Raw genomic sequence first — 21,742 nt, 5'->3', positions numbered from 1 at the left:
AGAAAATGAAAAAGATAGTATTTGGATGTGCTTGCACAGGAAGGAAATATCGCAATTAATGCTGTGCTGAGGTCTGGAAAACCTTTTCAGCATAAAGCAGAGACAGTTTCCCTAGAAGGAAAAGAGACACTGAAGGATTTATTGTGTTGCAGTATTTATTATGTAAGAGGAATTTGCATGGTAAAGAGAGAAAGCAGATTTTATTCAGAATATAGAGGATGGGATGAATTATGTTAATGAAAAGCTGATTGATGGGAGCAGAAGTTTTTCTACTATGCCACTCATATTTTCTGAACCCCAGCAGTCGTTTTATGGACATCTGAGTTAAATGATGGATGTATTAATCCTTTGGCATGCTAAATTTTTATAGAGAGTCTGCTGTGCCAAGATGGTGGTGGGATGAATCCAGATGTGATCCTACAGATGTTAGTTAGGGGGCCTCTTCTCCCCAGCTAAGTGGACAGTTTCAGAGAGTGGTTTAGCCCAGATATGCTTGGCATTGCATTTTGGCACTACTGATCTCTCCTCATATGAAATGGAAATGTAATACAGCCACAGCTTGGATTTAGTCCATCCTCTTCTAGGTCCTTCACCAGCCATTTCAGTCAGGACTCCAGCTCCCATATACTCCTTGATTTGTCCCACTGAAACTGGGGGGCCCTAGACAAGGTTGTTTAGATGCCTCTGTTTTTCTTCAAACACAGGAACCCTCATGATTAATGGGTGGTGCTCTGACAGTTGGGATTGTTCTGTTTATTTTAGTTCCTATTCTAAGAATAAGACTGCTTGAATTGCTGTGTTAATAAGTACAATCCCAAGTAGAAGCATATGTTTTACAGACTATTTTTGTTATCTGATTGGGCTTCTTCACATCCTCCTTTTGTGACTAAGTCGAACCCACAGTCTGCCAAGTGTCTGCCAGGATAAGAACCTGCCTGCCAGACTCAGTGCTACTAATAATTTCTCTGTTTTGCTTCTTTCAGCTAAGATCCCTAAACATCAGCCAGCAGGTCCTGACAAGAGCTTGTTTGGTGGGTGGAAATCAGTGTCCTGATTTCTCTTTGACAACTACTAGTGTTGTGCTGGTGGCCATAATTGGTAGGACATCACATTCCAAGAAGTCCTCTATGGCACTGCCATGGCTTGAGATTGCTTTAAACCTCCTTTGTAGCAGATAAAAATTTCCTATAAAAAATTAACTCTGCAGGGATGGAGGGCTTGTAAACCAAGTGTTCAGAGTGACACCTTAAACTGAGGCACTGTGAAAAGCCAAGACTGTGTGCCCTCACTTGAAGCCTAGCAATCAAGCTGAAAGTGTAGAGATTGCCTTGTGATACACTATTATCAATTAACCACCTGTCAGGGATTTTCTGTGTCTCAAAGAAGTAATGGCTGGCTGGCTGCTGCTTCCTAGGTAGTCCTTCATAATATGGTCCTGTTTCCTTTGTCTTAGGTAAAATCTAATCTTTGACATTGCAAACGATCTGTGTTTGTTCTCATTATGTCATGCATGTCTGTGAGATGAGTCAGATGAACAGCTCATCATGACCAAGACAGCTGAAATTATACAGAAGATACTGATTTAGTTGCTGTTATTGTTTTCTCTAATATATGGGAAGTCAACCATATGTTAATTATTTTTCTTCAGAACAGCTCCATTAAAATTTAAACTGGTGCTTTCAGTGGCAGGAAAATCTCTTTCAGCCATGCAAAAACACTGTGTAGCCAACAGACCTTGTGGTCCTTTGCTTGGGATGTAAATCTGTCAAAAGCTGGTGTGACAAAGTGTGCCTTTCTTCCCTAAGTGACAGATGGGACCCTTTACTCTTTTGTGATTATTATTAATATTGATTAATTACATGTATCTTAAAATTCACATTTTATGGACAACTCTTCTCCCTTTACCTGAACCCGTAGAGGGATCTAATGCAGGAGAACCATGAGATGATATTTTAAGACTGCATGGAGAATGGTGGTTAAAGAACCTAGGCCTTCACTATTGATGAAGTTGTGAGATATGTGCTTCTAAACTCCCATTTTCTGAATTAAAAAATTTGTACAGTGTTTTAAGTATTTAGTTCTCTTTGGCTTAGGAAGGCTTAAGCTGAAGAAATCCAACCTACTTTGTGATCTAAAGAAAAACTGGAATTTTTTGTCTTAAAACTGTTGAATGGCTTCCTGTGCAGATAGGGAATGTTATCTAACTGATTGGAACATTTTAAAAATATGATATGCCTGCACTTCATGAATAAATTTTACAATTTGAGCCTTAATTTGGTAATGCAATTGCACTCATAGACACTTCAACATTGTGGCAACAGTCAATTCATATAAACTTACTGGATTTCTGTATGTAGTTATCTAAGAATCTCATTTGTAGTCAAATAGTCTTCTTCTAATTCAGAATGCCAAGCCAATTTTGGTAGTCTTTTGTAAATGTTTCTGATTTGAAAATGCAATATAATTGTTATGTTTGCTCAATATTACAAAGTAGAGGAGGAGCCCAGGAGTATTTTGGCTTTACAAGGATATGAATGTGTCACCCACTACACATAGGGAGCCAAAGTACTCCCTAACAATTCCTCAGGCACACTGCAGAGATATTTGTGAATACTTTGTGAAGATGATTATTCCCTTGTGTTCACTTTTGTACCTGATGTCTCCCAAACTCAAAACCATCCAGACAAAACCTTGGAAGAGTCCTCAGGATGGTTGGTTATGTGCATTTCAAAACAAAACACAGGAGGTGCTATTGATTACGATTCAATCCTAAAACTCAGAAATCAGACTCCCAAATTGGAAGATTTTAAGAAGGAAAGCTTTTCCCCTTCGATCTTCATGCAGTTTAATTTTCCACGACTTCTCTCACTGTGGGTGTGAGGGAGTGGGAAGCAATTTGAAGTTGAAAAGTGCACCTTTGATTTAGTGCCTTCCCTACTTTCTCCAGCTGAGATTATTTCCTTTCCTTACCCTGAAACAAGGACAACTGTTCCAGGCTTTTTATTTCTGTCCAGCTTCTTCCTTCCTATTTCACCACCTGGTCCTCTAGATATCCTGCTGAAGTAGGACTATTAACACACAAAATCCCAAGCCTCCAAATGCTTTTTCTAGCCTTCAAGTTACTCTTTCCAGTTAAATATAAGTGGTTTGGTGTGGCAGGTATTTGTTTAGTTGGTTGGTAAAGTGATTTATTATGGCTTTTCTTTTTGTTTGTGGGTTTTTTTTTGGGGGGGGGGGCAGGGGGATTTGTTGTTTGGTTTTGGGTTTCTTTTTTTCCCCCATTTAGTTAATCAGTTTTCCATTACTGTTTACATAATAATCTGAGCTTGTGGCAGGACTTCACATCAGTTTTGGTTTTCTAAAAGTGAGCACACTGAATCAATGACCTCAAAAACTTCTGGTACATAATGCTGAGTGTTACAGTAATCACACAGCAGTAAACTAGAGTCATTCCACTTCTTCTTTAATCTGTTTCTCTATGTGGCATTTGGAAAATGCTTTAATCAGCTTTTCCATTCCTCTGTCTCATCGTATTCAGGTCTTGCTATTTGTTTTTTTGCTTTTGCTTTGCATAGACATCACGGAGAAAACAAGCCCAAGGGCTGCAGCAGAGACTTTGTTGCTGGATTTACATACAGAGCTCTGCCCATGTTGCCCAGAAGGCTGCAGGATAAAATGAGTTCATCACATTCTCAGGGCATTCTGGTAGGCAGTGTCTTCTGCCTCATGGTCATTTGGAGATGATAAAATATTGCTTTATGTAGGCCATTCCCTGTCTGCTCCTTTTCCTATCCCTGCCTGCTGTCGTGGTCACTCCACACCTGTGTGGTCCCCAGACCTGTTCTTGGACCCAAGTGCCTTCCCCTTCATTATCCCCATTGTCTGCACATCCCAGGCTGCTCTTAGAACCCCGTGCAGCAGCCCTGTGTGTCCAACCCCTTTGAACTGTACTGCAGCAGCCCGATTTCTTTCAGCATCATTTCAGACCCATTAAAAGCAGTGGGTTCCCTCCACTGAGGCAAGGTGGAGGTGGACTGCAGGGTCACAGCTGCCACCTTATTGCTGTAGCTCAGTCTCCACGAGTAGGAATTAGCAGCTGCATTGGTTAAAGGGTGGTTCATTGTTTATGTTGAGTATTATCTTAAAATGAGAGAAGAAAGGAATCTTGCATGTAGAAGCATTTAGAAGGATTGTGTGTGATAAAATTCTAATATTTGCTTTTTTCCTAATTCCTTTGACAAGGCAAAGAAAGTAGGAAAATATCAATTTGGGTTCTCATTTGGGAAGTTCATTGGAAAAGGAAAAAAAATCAGGGAGAAATAATGTGAATAATTCAGAATGAGTGTGTAAACTGTGAGCTGTTGATCATTGCTTTATTATGCAGACATAGATTTCTATTAATATTCCTTGTTTTGAAAAACAGAAATCCCTGCTCTGCTGTTGTATGCTTAATTGAGCACTTGAGGCAAAAACCCCCTCATGACAAAAAATAAAATAAAACATAACAAAAGACTGTATGGTATGTAGATTTATTCTTCAGATGATGTTCATATTTTTTTTTTTCGGGAAAGTTATACATTCTAACTAGATTCTCGGAAGTCTCAGACCTCTCCCATGAACTGGGCAGGGGGTTTGGTCAGCATCACAGAGTGCAACAGCAGTGGGAAAACTGGAGTTGAAATTGGTCATGGAAAGCTAATGTTACACTTGAAGGCACTTTCTTCAGAAAATATACTTTTATGTATATGTACACTAATATTTTCTAGAGAGAGAAATCAAATCCACAGTTAAATTGAATAGTCATTCCTTAAGGCTTCTGTTACTTGTGGCTTAACTGTAACAGAAAACAGACTGTATTAGCACGGACTCTCAGCAAGATATTTTAGTTATAAAATGTCAAAGCCTCTTCAAAAATAATGAGTAAAATATTTCCTGGCTTTAAAAATGAGTATCACAACTTTAAGAAAACATTGTTGCCCCACTCCTTGTAGATCAACATGTGGCAAGAATATTTCAGTGGAAATATGTGCCCACAGGCTATGTATTTTTTGTGTTTTGTTTAACACCGGTTGGCATCTGAGATCAAGAAAGCTTAAACCAATTATGAGTAGCTGGTGCAGCAAAAATCATGATTGATACATTTACAACACAGGGTCGATTCTTCTGGCAATGTTATTGTATTAAGAGGGGGAAAAGGGGACATCAGGCATGCAGCTTTGGAGCCCTGAATTAACACAGTGCTCTGACCACATACAGATGTTTCCTCCCTCTGTGCAATCAGTGTGTCTTGCATTGATTGCAGTCTGCAGACCTCGAAGAAGAAACAGCTGTGCAATTGTTGCTAAGCCTATTTCCCTCTTCCCTTTATTTATTTGATTATTTAATACAGCAGAATGATAGGAATTTAAAAATGAAAAAGCGCTGTTGAGTCATCTAGTCCATCTTGCACCAGGATTGTCCTCCCCACATCTTTGTCCAGTCATGGACAGGCTTTGTGATGTGATTGGAGTTAGCCAATTTCCTTTGGAGGATTATTATACAATAGAATACACTTCATCATAAGGATTTTTCCTTGTCAGCCTAAACTTTACTTGGCTTGGTATAATCACATTATTCTTAGGTATATTTTCCTGAAAAACCCTATTAAAAAATCCTTAGTGTGTGTATCCTTTCAGAGCTTGTAGATAATTATCATATTTCCCTTTCAATAGTGGCTTTAGTCAAGCTATACATATTTAGTTATTTTAATATTTTCCTATAAATCAGCCTTCCTGATGACTTTTATTGCTATCATTGAGCCAAATCTCAAATTCTTCTATTTAGTATTCAAATAGAAAAGGAAGGACTGAATAAAGACTTACAGATTAGATCATGATGTCATTGAAAACCCATCCTTTGAATCAGTGTTTGTGCCTTCAGATCTCTCTGAATGCCAGCTCTCCTGAGGCAGACTTCAGTCATAAGATTTGTCTCAACTTTCTTATCTACAGCATAAGTGCCTACATCAAAGCTACTTTCTCTAGATTTCTTTTATGATCATTGGACCCTATAGCTGCATGCAATTAATATAAGCTGGTTTAGGTACCCACATTTAGGATGAGTGGAATTGAGCATTAGAGGTATTCTGACCAGGAGTTATTCAAGACCAGAATTCTGTCCTGGTCTTGATTTCCTTGGTTAGTTAAATACAGGGTGTGTGGATGTTTTGATACAGTGGTTCAAGAAGTGAGAAGAGTCAGTGTTGGCAGCAGCAGAGTGGTTTGATGCACTGTGTGTCCTGAGACCATTCCTAACACAGTTGAATGGCATCGAATTCAACAGACAGGAATGACGATTGCATTGAATAATGGGGTGGATGAAACTGCCTTTTGCATAGGCATAAATCACAGAATATCTCCAGCTGAAAGGCACCCCTAAGGATCATAGAACCCAACTCCCTGCTCCTTGCAGGACAACCTAAAACTAAACCATGTGACTCAGAGCATCATCCAGATGTGCCTTGAGCTCTGATAGGCTCAGTGTTGCAACCACTTCCCTGGGGAGCCTGCTCCAGAGACCAGTCACCCTCCCACTGAACTTCTTCTCTGTGTCCAATGTGAACTGAAGCAGGTACAGCATTTAGCCAGAAAGTATGAATCTAGATGCCAGATTTATGGGTTTTCAAGTTTCTTTGGGCTGAAGGAAATCTGTGATCAATGCCTTTCATTTTTGAAGGCCTCTAAAAAATGGCTCTTACATGACAGATGCCAATCGCTCTTCCCTTCTCTATCAGGTATTTCTTCTCTGCTGACAGCTTAGTGCTCACAACCCCCACTGCAGCCCTGGGCAGATGCCTGCCCAGATGCAGTTCTTACCTCTAGCCACAGGTTATGGATTGCTCTCCATACAGGTCCAACCATCCATGGTTTATACTGGAGTAACTAGAAAAAGGAATCCGCATCTGCCTTTTGTTTATTAGTTTTAAAAAAAATATAAATATGTTTAAAAAAAAGTTAAATACATTTTCCCAGTGGTTGATTACCTTCTGTCAGACTCTCTGACAAAATATGCCAAGCCTCCATTCTTAATAACTTGCATATAATGTCCAGGAAATTAAACCTTTGTACTAAATTTCTTTGGTAAGCAAACACCAGAGAAGAAGGAGAGCTGTTGAAATTGAGGAATAATAACTGCTCAAGATAATATATTTATTAATTAGTCCTGAATGAATTTAGAGTGAACATTAACAGAAATTTTTCAAACATCTCAAGAGGGTGAAGTTGTGGAATAAACGCCAAGTGCACTAGTTGAGAAGAAAAACAAAACTTGAAGAGAGAATTTGGTAAATTTAATAAAGTTCTTATGAGAATATGTAGAAGCATTTACAGGTATTGAAAAAACAAGCCAGCCAGGCATGCAATATGAAGTCATAGTGTTACCAAAAGGGCTAATCAGGAGACTGGCCACTGCTCATATGTCTACACTATCATTTATGTCATGTTTAATGCAGTGGTTAGTGGCTTCTGCTGGTTATTAACAGAGGCTAGAAGGCTGCAGTCCAAGGTCAGTACAAGAATTTCCTTGTTGCCAGACTCTTGGAGTTTGGGATGTCTCTTCCTGAAAAACACACGGGATTCTGGTCTTTGGTCTTTTATTGGTGATGCTAGGAAGGGCCTGTGTGGAGTGCATGTGTCTCTGTGGAAAAGATACTATGTCATCAGTCCCCCTGGGCAAAGCAGGAACAGAAGCCTGGCTAAGACCCAGGTCATCCTTCTGAGAAGTGCATTCCTTCAACACTGCAGCCCAAGCACTGTACCCAGCCTTTTCCCAGCTGAAGCCTGTGCTGAAAGCTTGCTAGTCAATGGGTTCTGCTCCTCATTCACAGTAACTGGAACAAAATGCAGCTATCCTCATCATTCACAGAGACACGCAATCCTCAGAGACTGCAAGCCTACCACAGCATGCTGTAAGTCATTGTGACACTGGCAGACAGTACAGGGCTGTCTGTTGGGACAGCTAACTTTGAAGCATCAGCATACTGGAGATGGGAAGAACTTGCAGAAGTGTGTGCTAGGCAGGTATTTTTAGCTGCCTTTTCTTAAAATTACCCTGCTTTCCTAATACTGTTTTATCATCACCATGGTGAACTAATTCTGCCATTAGCCTGTCTACTAATTATTCTTATCTTGATGAGCTATTCCTCATTGGATCTGACTTTTCAGAGAATGACATCTTGGTGCCTGGCCTCCTTTTCTAACAGCAGGCATGACTGACTGCTTAGGAAGACTTCCTAGATTCCTCTCAAGTTGTTTGATCTTGCTCCTCTTCACAGAGCATCTCTTCCATCTTCTGTGCTGGTTCTGTGACAGGAGGGAACATTATAATTTTCTTTCTTTCAAGTAATGTAAGCAAACAGCTGGGAATTGCATCTAACCCCCATTATAATAGGTGTCTGTTTCAAGGAGGATTTGATGGTCCTCTTGTTTCTCTTACAGATTTTTTTTACTTACCTGTGGTTTCTAAGATGGGATGTTACTGGTGGATATTTCAAAGTGGTTCCTCCTTTTATGCAGGAATGGGGTATCATTATCTCCAGATGTTATGGTACTAGTGTTTAAGGACTTTCCAGGACAAATGAATGTCATAGTCATAATGAATTTACCCATGTTGTCCTCATAAGTCTTGTAAAATATATTACCTGTATTGAACTTAATGGAACCCTTTTTTGCATTCCTTATGGCAATTTGAACAGGGGTTTCCAAGAATTGTCACTTTAATTAGAAAGGTAAAAGGTTAGAGATTTGTTGCATCTATTGAATTCAGTTGTTTAGACAGTCTTTCACTGGTATGAAGCGTGCAATGCTTCTGCCTTTCTTTTAAAACAAAAAACCCAAAAAGCATGGATTTTCTTATGAAATTTCTATTCTAGGCCACAGTGACAGCAGCACATTTCTTTGTACCTCAGGCATTGTAGAGATAGAGGAAGGTGGCTTAGGCTCTGCAGTGTCTAACCAAAAGCAGTGGCTGTGTTGCGTGCCTCCCCTGCCTTTGTCAGGACAGGTGGGGACCCTTCCCTTCAGAAATATTGAGTAAAGTAATGCTGCTCAATACTTTCACAGAAATATTTCAGGTTGGGAATCTTTGCACCTAGGATGTTACTTTTGAAACCTAACTTCAGAGCAGTGAGTCCTTTCTTGCATTTTCCCACAGGTCAGGGAAAGAGGGCATTTTCAACCACTGGAAATTTGCTTTCTTTGAGTAGAAAAAGATCTGAAATATAACAAACTTTTTTTTTCTTCTCATTTTTCTTTTTTTTTTTTTTACTGGAAACATGGATTTGTACTAGCTTGCCAAGGAACTTATCAAAGCAAGGATTGCACTTATCTACTTCAGTGTCAGTTCAGGATTGTCCCAGAACTATTTGCTATTTCTGATTATGTTGCTGTCCAGCATAGGTAGTTTGTCCATAACAGCAATGGGTTAATATCCTCACTGCAATGGATGGCAGGAATCTGTCAGTGGGTAGGGAGATATGGGATGAGGTGGACTGGCTCTGCTTCCCACCTGTTTGGTTAAACCAGTACATCCTGATTTTAAATGCTGCTTCTCTTGAAGAAAAAAACCCTGAAAAACCACCACAAGGTAACAGGTTAAAAAAATGTTTTTGTGCATTATCATGTAGCACGCTCCATTGCACAAAGTGTGACTGTAATTTTGTCAATGATGGTTTACACCTTAATATACTTTATTGAAGCTGTTTTCTTAAACTGAGTCTGGAATCTGTATTAGAGGCTCTTTTTGTACCCTAAAATCTATTAGATGTTACATTTTAAGGGGCTATAAGAAGATTGACTCTCAAGAATAATAATTTTCTCTCTATTTCAGGGAAAAGTTAGAATGTTTAATTTTACTTATGATAGTATCATTTTATATAGGTTTGGGAGATAAGAGAGGAGGTGTGACATGGAACTTCCTTAATTTGTCTGTGTTAACCTATATCAGCTGTGAATTTGTTAGCCTTGATGCACAGTCAAAAGGCGAGAGATTTTTCTGTACTTGTAGATTTATGTTAAAAAGAACTAATTTAAAATAGGCATGGTAATGATGGAAGCTGAAAGAGGTATTTTGAGAAATGAGGTAGAATAAAGGAAGGCTTGTCATGTTCATTTATTCCCTGATTTTAGTGTTTGAAAGCAAAGCTGGAGGACCAAATCTGAATACACAAACAAAAGACATAAAAATGAGAACTGCCTGCTTTGTTAAATATTGCTAATTGGCATCTAGAAGTGATTCTGGCATGTAAAAGTGATACATAGTGTTAAAGATATCACCACTTAATTGTCAGTTATATAAACCCAAAGCTAGAAAAATTTTATAAGCACTCTAATGTATATTCATTTGCACAGAAATAAAAGCTTTTTACACAGTGTCTGGCACATACTGAAAATTTAGTGTAACAGAATGGAAAGGATTTTACAAGTTAGTGCCTTTAAAATGAGGAGATCACAATACTTTTCTGATACGGTATTCCAACTTGGACTTTTATTTTACAATTTAGTTAATTCTCAGTGCAGAAACTGTGGTCCCATGATAGATTAGAGAATCCTGCACCAAGTACTGCTCATCTTGGTCATTTTGCCTAAGGCACTGAGCAGCATTTGTGTGCAGCTTTGACAGTAACAGCAATTACTTCTGTTTTAACAAGAAACATCTAATGCACGAAGGACCTAGTGCACAAGTCTTGTGAGGAGCAGCCAGGAAACTGAAATTGTTTAGCTTCAAGAAAAGGAGGCCTAGGAGGACCTTACCCCTCTCTACTTGAAGTTGCATACTAGTGGGAGTTGGACTCTTCTCCCAGGCTACAAGCAATAAAACAAGAAGAAATGGCCTCAAGTTGTGCCAGGGGAAGTTTAGATTGGGTGTGAGAAAAAATTTCTTCAGCAAAAGGATGGCCAGGCATTGGAACAAGCTGCCCAGGGAAGTGGTTGGGTCACCACCCCTGGGAGTATTTAGAAGTCATGTAGATGTGGTGCTTAGGCACATGATTTAGTGCTGGCCTTGACAGTGCTGAGTTAATGGCTGGACTTGATGATGTCAGAGGTCTTTATAACCTAAGTGATTCTATTATACTGTGATATAAAGTAAGAGTTGAAACTGTTTGTCTGTTGACTACTGTACTGGGAATTCTCCTAACATATCCAAGAACCACCTAAGTGTTACCTAGCTGTGTTTTCCTTTGATGGTCCCAGCATGAGAGATAAAGAGATAATCATGGTACTTCACAGTCTTCTTTCTCTTTCACACCTGCCTGGCCTTAAATGTAAGTGGTAAAGCCAAGATACAGGAACTTTGCACCTTCTAGTTTCTGATGCACACATACTGTGCTGTGTTCTTTTTCATGTGTTATTTTTTCAAAAGTAAAAAAAAAAAATTAGAGAAGTTCTGTTTATTTTTCCACTAAGTTCTTAAAGGGTGATTGTGGGTTTTAGCTTCTACGACAAAACACAAGTGTATTTTTATACTTTTTTTTTCAAGTCAGTTGATGAAAGGAACTTTCAGTTCTCAGGAGGGATAAAGGTCTAGAAAATGTTGACTTTTTCCATCAAAAATAATTTTAGCTCATAAGCTATTCTTTCCTTATCTTGATGGAAAAAAAAAAAAAAAAGATCAAATTTCTAGATCAATAGTGTTGAAAACAGCAGCAGCAATCATCCTTGATGCATGTTGTTTTCTGGTGCACTTTCATATCTGAGCATTTCCTTATGCTGTAAATATCAGCCTGACTTGCACTCAGGCTTCAACCTCGCATCAAGCAACAGCAGAAAAAATAGGAGCTGTTTAAATGCAACAAGGCTTGGAAAAAACAATTTTTTAAAAGTGCCAGCATGTCAAAACATTGAAGGAAAATATTGAAGAGTACCAGTGTGCTTCCAGTTTGTCTCTTGCTTCATGTTTTTTCTATTGAATAATCACATCTTCCAGTGCCTAAAGCAGTAGTTCTTTATATGTAATGTGTGCTTCAGGGTACTAAAGAAAAAAAAAAAAAAAAGATTGAAATTATCTGGAGGAAACCAAATCACTTTATTTCAAAGACAAATTAGATTGATCTATCTTACCGTTCTCCATAGATTTTGTAGGCATGTTACTTGTTGAAGTGGTATCAGGCATTTTATATATTGTAGCAATTTGCATACGTTCGTTAAGCTGTGCTTTGTAAAGCTCTCTGACAGGGGCATTTGATGAAGCCTTCTGTGGACTGCATAGCTGCTTTATGTGGAGCAATCTGTTAAATCATGCCTTTGTCCTTCAGTCTGTCAGAATCAGTAAGCGAAGCAGATGTTAATAACTGTGGGAGAGTTTGGGGTTTTTTGGTGTTTGCAGAATATGGGATAATATGTGAAGGGCATAATGTGTTTGTAAAAGCGACAGCTGGTGTTATTAAAGACAGAAAGTCTGCTACAAGTGAAAACTTTCTCTGGCATCTTGTAGCAACTCCAGGAGGCTTTTTGGAACAGTCAGGTGGGTGGTCAATTCCAAAATAAACCGTGCTAATATTATGCACAGCAAATTGTGTGCGTGTACTTAACACACAATTGTTCTTTGGTTGCAAACATTCTGTCACAGAACTATCTCAGCCATGCAGTAATTCATAACGTTTCTTTGTAAATATGTCATAAGAAATTCTCAGGTTAACAATCCCCTGAAATGTGTCTGTGTGAAATATAATGTCCTGCATTATTGAATTAGTAGGGTTTTACACCTATTTAGTTTGAAGGATACCTTTATGACACAAGTTTTGTGGGACATGACAGTTCAGTCCCTGGAATCTCTACCTATTGTCAAGGTCACTTGGCTGAAGATGTTTCAGCTAGGGAACAGCCTACATTTAGGTGATTAACGTCCTACATCTGATGGGTCGTAATTCCTGTCAAGGTGTGGTGAGATGAGTGCTTGTCAGTTGCAGAGGCCTTGCAAGTAAAGGAAAATGGGCAGTCATAAATTGGGTAAGAAATGAAGGGGATAAACAAGAGGAAAAACATAGCTTAAGGGGTGCCTCAGGAAAGGCCAGCAGAGATGGAGATGATCTCCTTTCCCTGGGGACCAGTGACAGGACTCAAGGACATGCAATTGCAGGGAAGTTCAGACTGGGCATTATGAAAAGGTGCTTCACTGGAGCAGGCTTCCCAAGGAAATAGTCACGGCACCAAGCTTGTCAGAATCAAAAGCGTGTCCGGACAGTTCTCGTAATCATTTGGCCTGGTTTTAGGTAGTCCTGCAAGGAACAGAGAGCTAGACTCAGTGATTCTTTGGTGCTTCTACGGGTGCCTTCCAACTGGAGGTTTTCTGTGATTCTATGTGGAAAAAGTTGTTACAAGGCTAACATATGAAGAAGTAGAAAAAAGGAAGGACATTACTGTAGGAAAAAAAGGAGGACATTGCTATAGAAAATAAAGGGTAAACTTTGACCACCTTCTGATCTTGCAGATTTTTATTGATATTATCTAATAAGTGACTCCCACTCATTTTAGAGGTAGTATTTTGCTGAGATTCACTTTAATGACATTCTCTTTGTGATTATGCATTATTGTGGAAATCTCTTATGGGGAATTGAGTAGGAGGTGCAAAGGGTGGAGATGTAGTGATGTTACTTGTGCCTGTGTGATTGAATCTGAGCTTCTGAGCCTGGCTTGTCTGCAGCTGACATCAACAGCAGAAATGGCTACACAGTGGATAGCATAAATAATCCTAGAAGTTGTCATGTTTGTAGCGATTGACTGAAAATATGTAGAGAAGACCAGTGAGAGATTTTTGTTGTTCTTGCACATGGAAGTAGGCAACAGCTACAAATCAGCAAACTGTTGCTTTTGTAAGAAGAATTGGCCGAATTTTTCATGCTGTTGCTGGATAAAATTTTTTACTACTTCTGTTCCTCAGAGTGAGTCTTATCTTTCTGTCTGATTATCTTGCAAAAAATGAGCAGTAAAATAATTATCCATGCTGATATTTATATTTCATCCCTCTGTTTGAAAATTACCAGCTCGCAGAAGGGAGCAGAGGGAGTCCAAGACTCCTTGGGTGGGCTGATCCTTTGGAGAAGCAAATGTCTGCTCTTCAGCTGGGACACATAGGTGCTCCCAGCCAGGTGGCCATTGGTGCATAGCAGTCATGGACAATTCTGTAGCTGATTCACTTTGCCTTCACTGGGAATCATGTGGTAGGTACCAGTAGGACAGCTGCTGTGGAAAGCTCAGGAAAAATTCAGTGGAAAGAAAAGAGACAAAACTTTTTCTAATATAGGCTCTTAATTATCTTTAAGAGCTGTGCCTGTGTGGCAATACTGTGTGAAATGGTGTTTCTTGTTGCAGAATGCCAGGTTGCCAATAGTGCCACTGAAATACTCAATAAAGCATGTACTAATGATGGTGATTATGCAGAATAGAGATCAGACCAGGTGCATTTGGATACATGAACTTTCTTCCCATTTTTCCTTTTTTTTTTCTTCTTTGTGTCTTTCTTTAGTCATCTGAGCCTGTTTCTTTCTACTGCTGCATTTTCTTCCTTTTTGCCTTGTTAAGCACATCAGACTTAATAAATGCAGTATGCTCAGGGTCACTGTGTGAGAATCACCACGAAAATTTACAGAGACTCTGGGACTAATTGTGATTATATATGTTATAGGTGTTATATGTGTCTTTACAAAAATGTACATCCAGAATTTTACACCTGTAACAGAACTGCCATGTTTAGCATTTTTGGACATTAAAGAAATAATGCATTTAAGGATACTCTTGATTTTTCATGTGGTTTCCCTATTAATGTCACTGTTTTGCTGCAAGCTAAAGGCAAAATAGTGCTTAAATGTACTAAAGGTTTCCTAAATCATTTGTATTTTCTGATATGCCACTGTCAGTTTTTCATACTCAGTATGTTCTTTTTGTTTTTTCATTGCAAATGATTGTAACAAATTTACTATTTTAAAATTTTGGGTTATTTTGAGTTTTCTACTAATTTTCAACTCCAGTGTAGAAGTTGCTTAAGAATCTATACAATATTATATACCTTAAATGTAATGTGCTATAAATTACTATACCATCGTTGTTGTCACTCACAACGTTTCTCAGGTGATGCACAGCTTCGGAAGGACTGACTCATGGGCTCATTTCTAAGTAGTAATCTTGCACAATATATATTTTTTTCATTTTATATGCTTAAGCCATATACTTTTAATGACTTTAAAAATATATAATCTTTTTCATCAGGTCTTGGATTCTGAACTTGAAGCAGTTCTTCAAGATTATATGCTTCTTGAAACTCAGAAAGTACCTGCAATAAATAGGTACGTGTAATGGATACATTCATGCTTTGTGATGGATGGTTTGGACCATGTGAGTTTTTTTGACAGTTTAATGCTGAGCTTTAAACAGCTCTTGATAAATCTCAGTTGCTCTGAACAGGACAGTGTGATGGATCTTTGCAGGCTGAATTTTCAATAATGCGTGGTTATTGTAGGACAGAAATTTGGAAGGGTATGACATTCACAGTTGCTCAGAGATTAATGTTTAGCCAAACCCACAAACTTAACTTCAGAGGGAACAAACAGATGAGTCTTAACAAGCAAGTAAGAAGTTTTGAAGGTAAAATCAGTGAGGGGAAGTGGATCTTCTCTTGATCCCTCCCTACCTGAGGCTGTGCTTCGTCTGGCTTTACATCTGTCTTTCCTTTGGGGCTTTTTTGCAACTGTTGAAGGTAGTAAAAGTATGAATATAACTAAATACGGGAAGGAAATGACCATAAAAGTTGAAAACTTCGGTACATTGAAGTTCCTGGAAATTTTCTTCTTAGGCGTTTCAGTGATGCTCACACCTTACTTCAATAATTTACAGGAAATATTCAGGCAATTTCAGAAATACATTCTTGCATATAACAAAGCAATTTTCAGGTGATTTCTTTTTTAAAAGTCAGGTCACAGCTTACAGTTCTTGAAGCTCTTCTGAACTCCTAGCAATGGAGAAAGTTAAATGAGAGAAGATTTAGAAGTTCTTATTCTTTCCAAAGAGTTCATAGATCTAGGCAATTTTTTTTGAGATTCAGTTCAGTTTGAAGGAGTGAAAGGTTTCTTGAATACTGGATGTAATAGCTGGAGTTACCTTGATCTGTGTGAGCAATTTTCAAGGGATTTAAAAATGGGAAGAGGTTAAATACTTACCCATTAAATTCACAAAAATGAATTTTTGCACTAAGTTGCTTATTCTATAAGAATTTGAATGGAACATCTCTTCATAGTGTGCTTCACCTGTAGGTTCTAAGATATTTAGCAAAAGCTGGAGAAGAACTGTTGTCTCCAACTTATGTATGGGGTCAGGTACCTGCCTGGATCACCTAATGTCCTACTGCTAGGGCTCCTGGATGTTCAGACCTGTGTCCAGACCTCTCAGAGGATCCCATGAGATGTCTCATCATCCTTTCAGAGTGTGTGCAAAAGATCAGTGTTTCCAATGTTTATGTTTTCCTAATATTTCTCATATCTATTGGTGTGCCCTTACCTCCTCCCTTTTGTGATACATTTCTTCACTCTCATTTCTTCTGCTTTGTTTTCTACTTTGCTTTCTTATTTTGCTTTCCTATGTTTTCTGCTCTTCCTAATTCAATTGCAGTCTCTGAAGATTAGCTACAGTGAGACCTTACACAAGGAGGAGTTTCAGGAAAAAAAATTGTAATGGAATGAGCTTCCCTTTTACTGCCTCTCTTGAGAGCCTGCTGTAAAAAGCAACTTGCTGTCATTCCTGTAAATTTCCTTTTGCAGCCAGCTCTGCTGGGTGTCCCCTTTGTGCCCTGTGAACATCTGTGTTGCAGCTTACGTCTGAACCCAACTGGAGAACAAATGTGTGAACCTGCTTCTTATTTTGAGCAGGAAGCTGCTGCTATTAGTGAGGCACTTGGCCCTGGCTCACCTGCAACTTCTTAATCCCCAGCTGGGAGCGAACCAGCCGTCTGGATTGTCCCCTCCTGCCAGCCATGCCCTTGTCCCTGGGGTAGCAAGTTTACCTGCTTTCCTCCAGACACTGCCCAGTGCCTGTCATTTTGCAGCATTCATTTTCTCCCTGAATGTTCCCCAAGCTGTCATGCAGAAAGGAAGAAAGTAAGCTATGTCACCAAAGTCCTGCAGTGCTTACTCCTTTCTGCTGCTCCTGAAAACTTCTTGCATGCACACAGTCATGCAGGCACCACCCTTCTGCATAAGCAAGAAATCCTTAATCCTTGAAGTATTCAGGCTCCAGGGATGCTGGAACAGAAGAGAAAGTTTCATTTGCTAGGCTGTGCATAGGGGTTCCAGGAAAAGTCGACAATGTTTCTGTGTCAGTTTTGGACACAGCACAAGACAGCTCACTGCATAAATTAGGAACTTAACCTCAAACAGACTTGCTTTAGCAAACTCTTTACTTTAAAAGGGAAAAAAATAAAAAGAGTGAAGAAAAGGAAGCAGCAGTGCTACCCAGTTTGTAAAAGTGCTATCCCACTTGGGCATGCTCAGGAGTGCTTGAAGTGTATAGGTGGTGAACTGCAGTCTCTGTGGCATATGCGTGTCTCCAAGAGAAAAAGGAAATCTGTTGTGTCAAGTTGGCTTCAGCTTATGCTCAAAGGGCTGTTGTGACAAGCCTGGAAGGTGCAGGAACTTCTGTGAAAGATCAGGTGTGATAGCAGAGAGCGACTGTAACACTTTGGGGGAGGAAGCTGGAGTATTTGAGGTCAGGCTAAGTTGTCAGCCATCAGCAGGCAAGGTAATGCAGCTGATTTAGCAAGAGCATGCACCAATTCAACAGCTTCCCTCAGATATTTGGGTTGGAACAACTCAAAATTAGCAAATTCCTAGCTGTTGTTGCTGAAAAGGCTACTGGACAACTTTGTTTTCCTTGTCAGTAAATGAGCTCCCTTGCGGTAGAAGGGTGTGTGAGTTTTAGAGCTTTTCAAGCCAGGTTAGAAAAAGTTGGCCCCTTTCCTTCCAAAACATTAAGGCAGTCCCAGTGCACCCCAGACATCTCTGGGTGTGTGAATCCCGTGCAGGCAATGGTCTCCCCTGTTCATTTTGTGGATGCATTTATTATGGAGGGAAGGGCTGGTCTGGTTGATTGTACAGCTGTAAGTGCTGAACAGCAAAACTTTTTAAACAAAAGAATCTGGTCCTCTTTAAACATTGGTGGACTGATATCTGCCTTCCATCTGTGGCAGCCTGTGTCAAACAGCAAAAGAACTGCAAAGTTTGTGTTCTGAAACCTCAGAGGAATAACTGACACACCCCAATGTTTCTTTTTTTAAAAAAAACCAAAACTTCACGCAAACCTGAAACATTAAACATTGAAAGTAATGTTAAATGTGACAAGCAGGCAGGAACTGGGAAGTTCAGCTGGAAGGGCTGTGCATGGAACAGGGCATGGAGCCCCTCAGCACTGCTGCATAGGCGCTGCTGTCGAGTGACAGCAGGCAGTAGTCACCCATTATGGAGGCAATCCTTTTGCTGTCCCCTCCTGCAGGGATCAGGGAGGTGGCTGGTAGGCATGTCTTGAAGGCATGTTTGGCTCACAAGACCCTTCCAGAGGTGTGGAGTGACTTACTTATTGAGATGTGACACATGAAAGGGGGACACTAAATACATGCTCTATACCAACTAAGCAAATTAGTCTTCTTTAAAGAAAAAGAAGGCATTCTGATCAAAGAACTTTCAGATACCAACTGTCAGGAAATAATCTGAATTCTGTATTGAGCTTTCTTAAAAACACAAGTATTTTACCTCTTTGGAAAAACTTTCAAACTGACTTTTTGCTTAGTAGTGTTACCAGGAAAAAAATAAAATGTGGATCTTCTATTCTGTAACCAGTAGGGAAGCAGTACTTCTTCCTTATCTGATCATGATTTGATAGAAAAGTTTCTCTGGACACATTGCTGGCTTATGTTCAGCTGGCTGTCAACCAGCACCCCCAGGTCCTTTTACACCAGGCAGTTTTCCAAACCATTTTTCCCAAAGCCTGTAGCATGGGGTTGTTGTGACACAAGAGCAGGACCCAGGACCTGGCCTTTTTGAACCTCATACAATTGCTCTTGGCCCATCAATCCAGCCTGTCCAGATCCCTCTGCAGAGCCTTCCTGCCCTCTAGCAGATCACCATTCCCACTCAACTTAGTGTCCTCTGCAAGGAGACTGAAGGTGCACTTGATCCCCTTATCCAGACCATTGAAAATGATATTAAGCAGAACTGTTTAATCAATTAGACTGAGATATTTGGTCTGTTCTTGTTCTTACTTGAGACTGCATCCAAAAAGGACTGTTTTCATTGAGCTTGAATCAGTCTCATGGAGCAGCTGGGAAATAAAGTAGGACTGTGTATCAACCGTTATGAACTGGGCAGTAACAATTTGCTTTGGTTAGGAAAACGTGTCAGCTTTTAGCAGTTCCCTGTTAATTTTTAATTTGCTTCCCCATCTAGGGGTGCTGTGTTTTTAGTAATATGCACCTCTGCTGTGTTGTCCCTTTTATCAATCAAAGTTACTTTGCTTTTCTGACTTGGCATGGTGTTGCAGCTATTTGTCTCCTTTGGCAGAGCTAGGAAAAGACGTGTTTATGATAGGAGATTACAAAGACACCACTTTGGTACTTGGGAGCCTGATTCGCTTAACTCATTGGAATGGTCGTGGCCAAGTGCTGCTGCTAAACATGCTGTATGCTACCCAGTAACACATGGTGTTCATAACTGAAGATGTCAATAATGGGTGACACAACCGTCTTAAGATTTAAGAAATAAAGCACTAATAAGGAGCTTTGAAATAGTCTTGTTTAAGATCGGCTGCTGTTTGTAACACCATTAATTCTGAACAGGAGTTTAATTCCAAGTGCGAGAAAATGAAGGAAAATGAAGGCACTTCTTCTTAAATGGATTAATGAATTTGAGTATGGAAGAAAGCAGCAGTCTCCTTTGTGATGTGTTTTGTCCATGTTACATTGCTTACCTAGCTGGCTGTCCGCTGCATGGATCATTTCAGTAGACCTCCCAATCATCCCCTGCAGTCACTGCCTCTCACTGCATCCTGTGCATGCATAGGGCATAGACATTAAATGTCCAAGTGGGATTTTTAGCTTCAACCAAGTTAAGAAGTGAAGAAAATGCATAAAATCTGCTGTTTGATCTGTTATGTTTTTGCTTGAGGAAAATGTTTCCAAATTGGAGAGGCAGGCACGCACTTGTGTGTTGTTTTTATGTAGATACTAATGATGCCTCCCATGCATCCCGATGTCTATCCCTATTCACTGTGCAAGGGTTGGATCTTGAATCCTACCCACACAGAAAGTGTGTGGTAGCCAAATGTAGCTACATGTGAACAAAGTTTCTTTATTTTGTCAAGATGAAATAGCCAGCATAGAGTATCATAAATTGATCCCTGGAGGACAGACCTAGAATATAAACTGTAGTACTTTGAATATATGTGTGTTATAATCATATTGAACGCTGTGCAGCAATTTGTGTTGTATTACAGCTGACAAAGTATTTTATCTCCTAATAACTAACTGGTGTAAATAATGTTGATATTTTCCCCATATTTATAATTACATTAATTTCTTTGTGTATTAATAACAGTTAAGTGTCAGACCCCAAGCTGTAGCTGCCAGTAATCCACAAGCCACTTATTTGCATATTCAAACTACAAAACTGATGAGTAATTGCCCTTTTTGCTAGTGCATGTCACAGCTCAAATTTTACACAGAAAAGCCCACTGTTACCTAAATATTGTCATGTTAAATATCAAATCTAGTGCTAATAGAATGTCTTCCAGAAATGAAGAGAAACCCTCTAACAGATCAGACGACATCCAATTAATTAAAAAAAAAGTAAATGAAATAGCTCACTTTATCTAGGAATTGTGACTTCCAAATGAAGCTAAGTTTTGAAAAAAGATGTTTTCTGCTGAAAGTCTTTCTGTTGAAAGTCGCATTTTTCAGAGCCAAAGCTGGAACATCCATATGCAGTGCAATGTTTTTGTTTTGTAATGTGAGATAATTGGCCTAATAGAGTGTCACAAAGAAGCATTTGAGGATTGACTAAATTTTTCACACAGAAGCTATTTTTTGTGAAAGTTTCCAGAGAAGTAATTGTTCTGCTTTGCTATCTTGCGGACTTTAGCATTTTTATTCTTAGAGAAAGAGTAGATACAGATTTCAGCATAAATCTTGCTAAAACTTCAGTTGAAGAAATTAACTTCTTCAGCTTCTGGGGAGTTCTTTTTTCTATTTGTTTTCTTTTTTGTTGTTTTTTAACTTTTGTTTTCTTTGTAGTTATGGTGCTTTATTTGCATTGAAATCCTTGTTGGAGGCCAGCGTTTAATCCAGTTGATAGTTTTGAAATTTTGCAAACCATTAGCATTTGTGAGGGCAACAGAGTGAAGAGTCAGTTCCAACTTAATATTGCAGATGTACACTGAATTATCCAGGGAAGAGCAAAGGTTGATTAAATTCACAAAATAAGGTGATTCATAGTTTTCTAAATATGTCACTCAGCCTAAAATTAACTCAATTATTTACCAGTCACACACATGCTAATGAATCCTGACAATCTCAATTGACCTGCTGTGATGAACTTTGCTGTCACCTAATAATATTTCCTCTGTATTTTCACTGAAAAGAGTGATTGTAGCATTTATCACATGCAAAGCAAAATGCGTGAAGATTATATTATTTTTTAATACTTGCAACTCCAGGGCACTAGTAAATTAATTAT

The 21,742-nt window shown here is 39.2% G+C and overlaps 1 protein-coding gene across 17 annotated transcripts in view; it reads left to right on the top strand.

Moving 5' to 3' along the window:
• The window catches only part of ENOX1 (ecto-NOX disulfide-thiol exchanger 1), a 358,280-nt gene that overhangs the window by 57,796 nt on the left and 278,742 nt on the right, over nt 1-21,742 (top strand). For 11 of the 17 annotated variants that reach the window (XM_072928826.1, XM_030272202.4, XM_030272186.4 and 8 more), the window contains exon 2: nt 15,240-15,316. The exons of the other annotated variants lie outside the window; for them this stretch is intronic. The gene's annotated coding sequence lies outside the window, so the exon portion shown is untranslated. The remainder of the gene's footprint in view (nt 1-15,239; nt 15,317-21,742) is intronic. 17 annotated transcript variants of the gene reach the window in all.

This window comes from Taeniopygia guttata, chromosome 1 (genome assembly GCF_048771995.1).
Source record: "Taeniopygia guttata chromosome 1, bTaeGut7.mat, whole genome shotgun sequence".
NCBI lineage: Eukaryota > Metazoa > Chordata > Aves > Passeriformes > Estrildidae > Taeniopygia > Taeniopygia guttata.
This window is presented reverse-complemented; position numbering and strand designations above follow the sequence as displayed.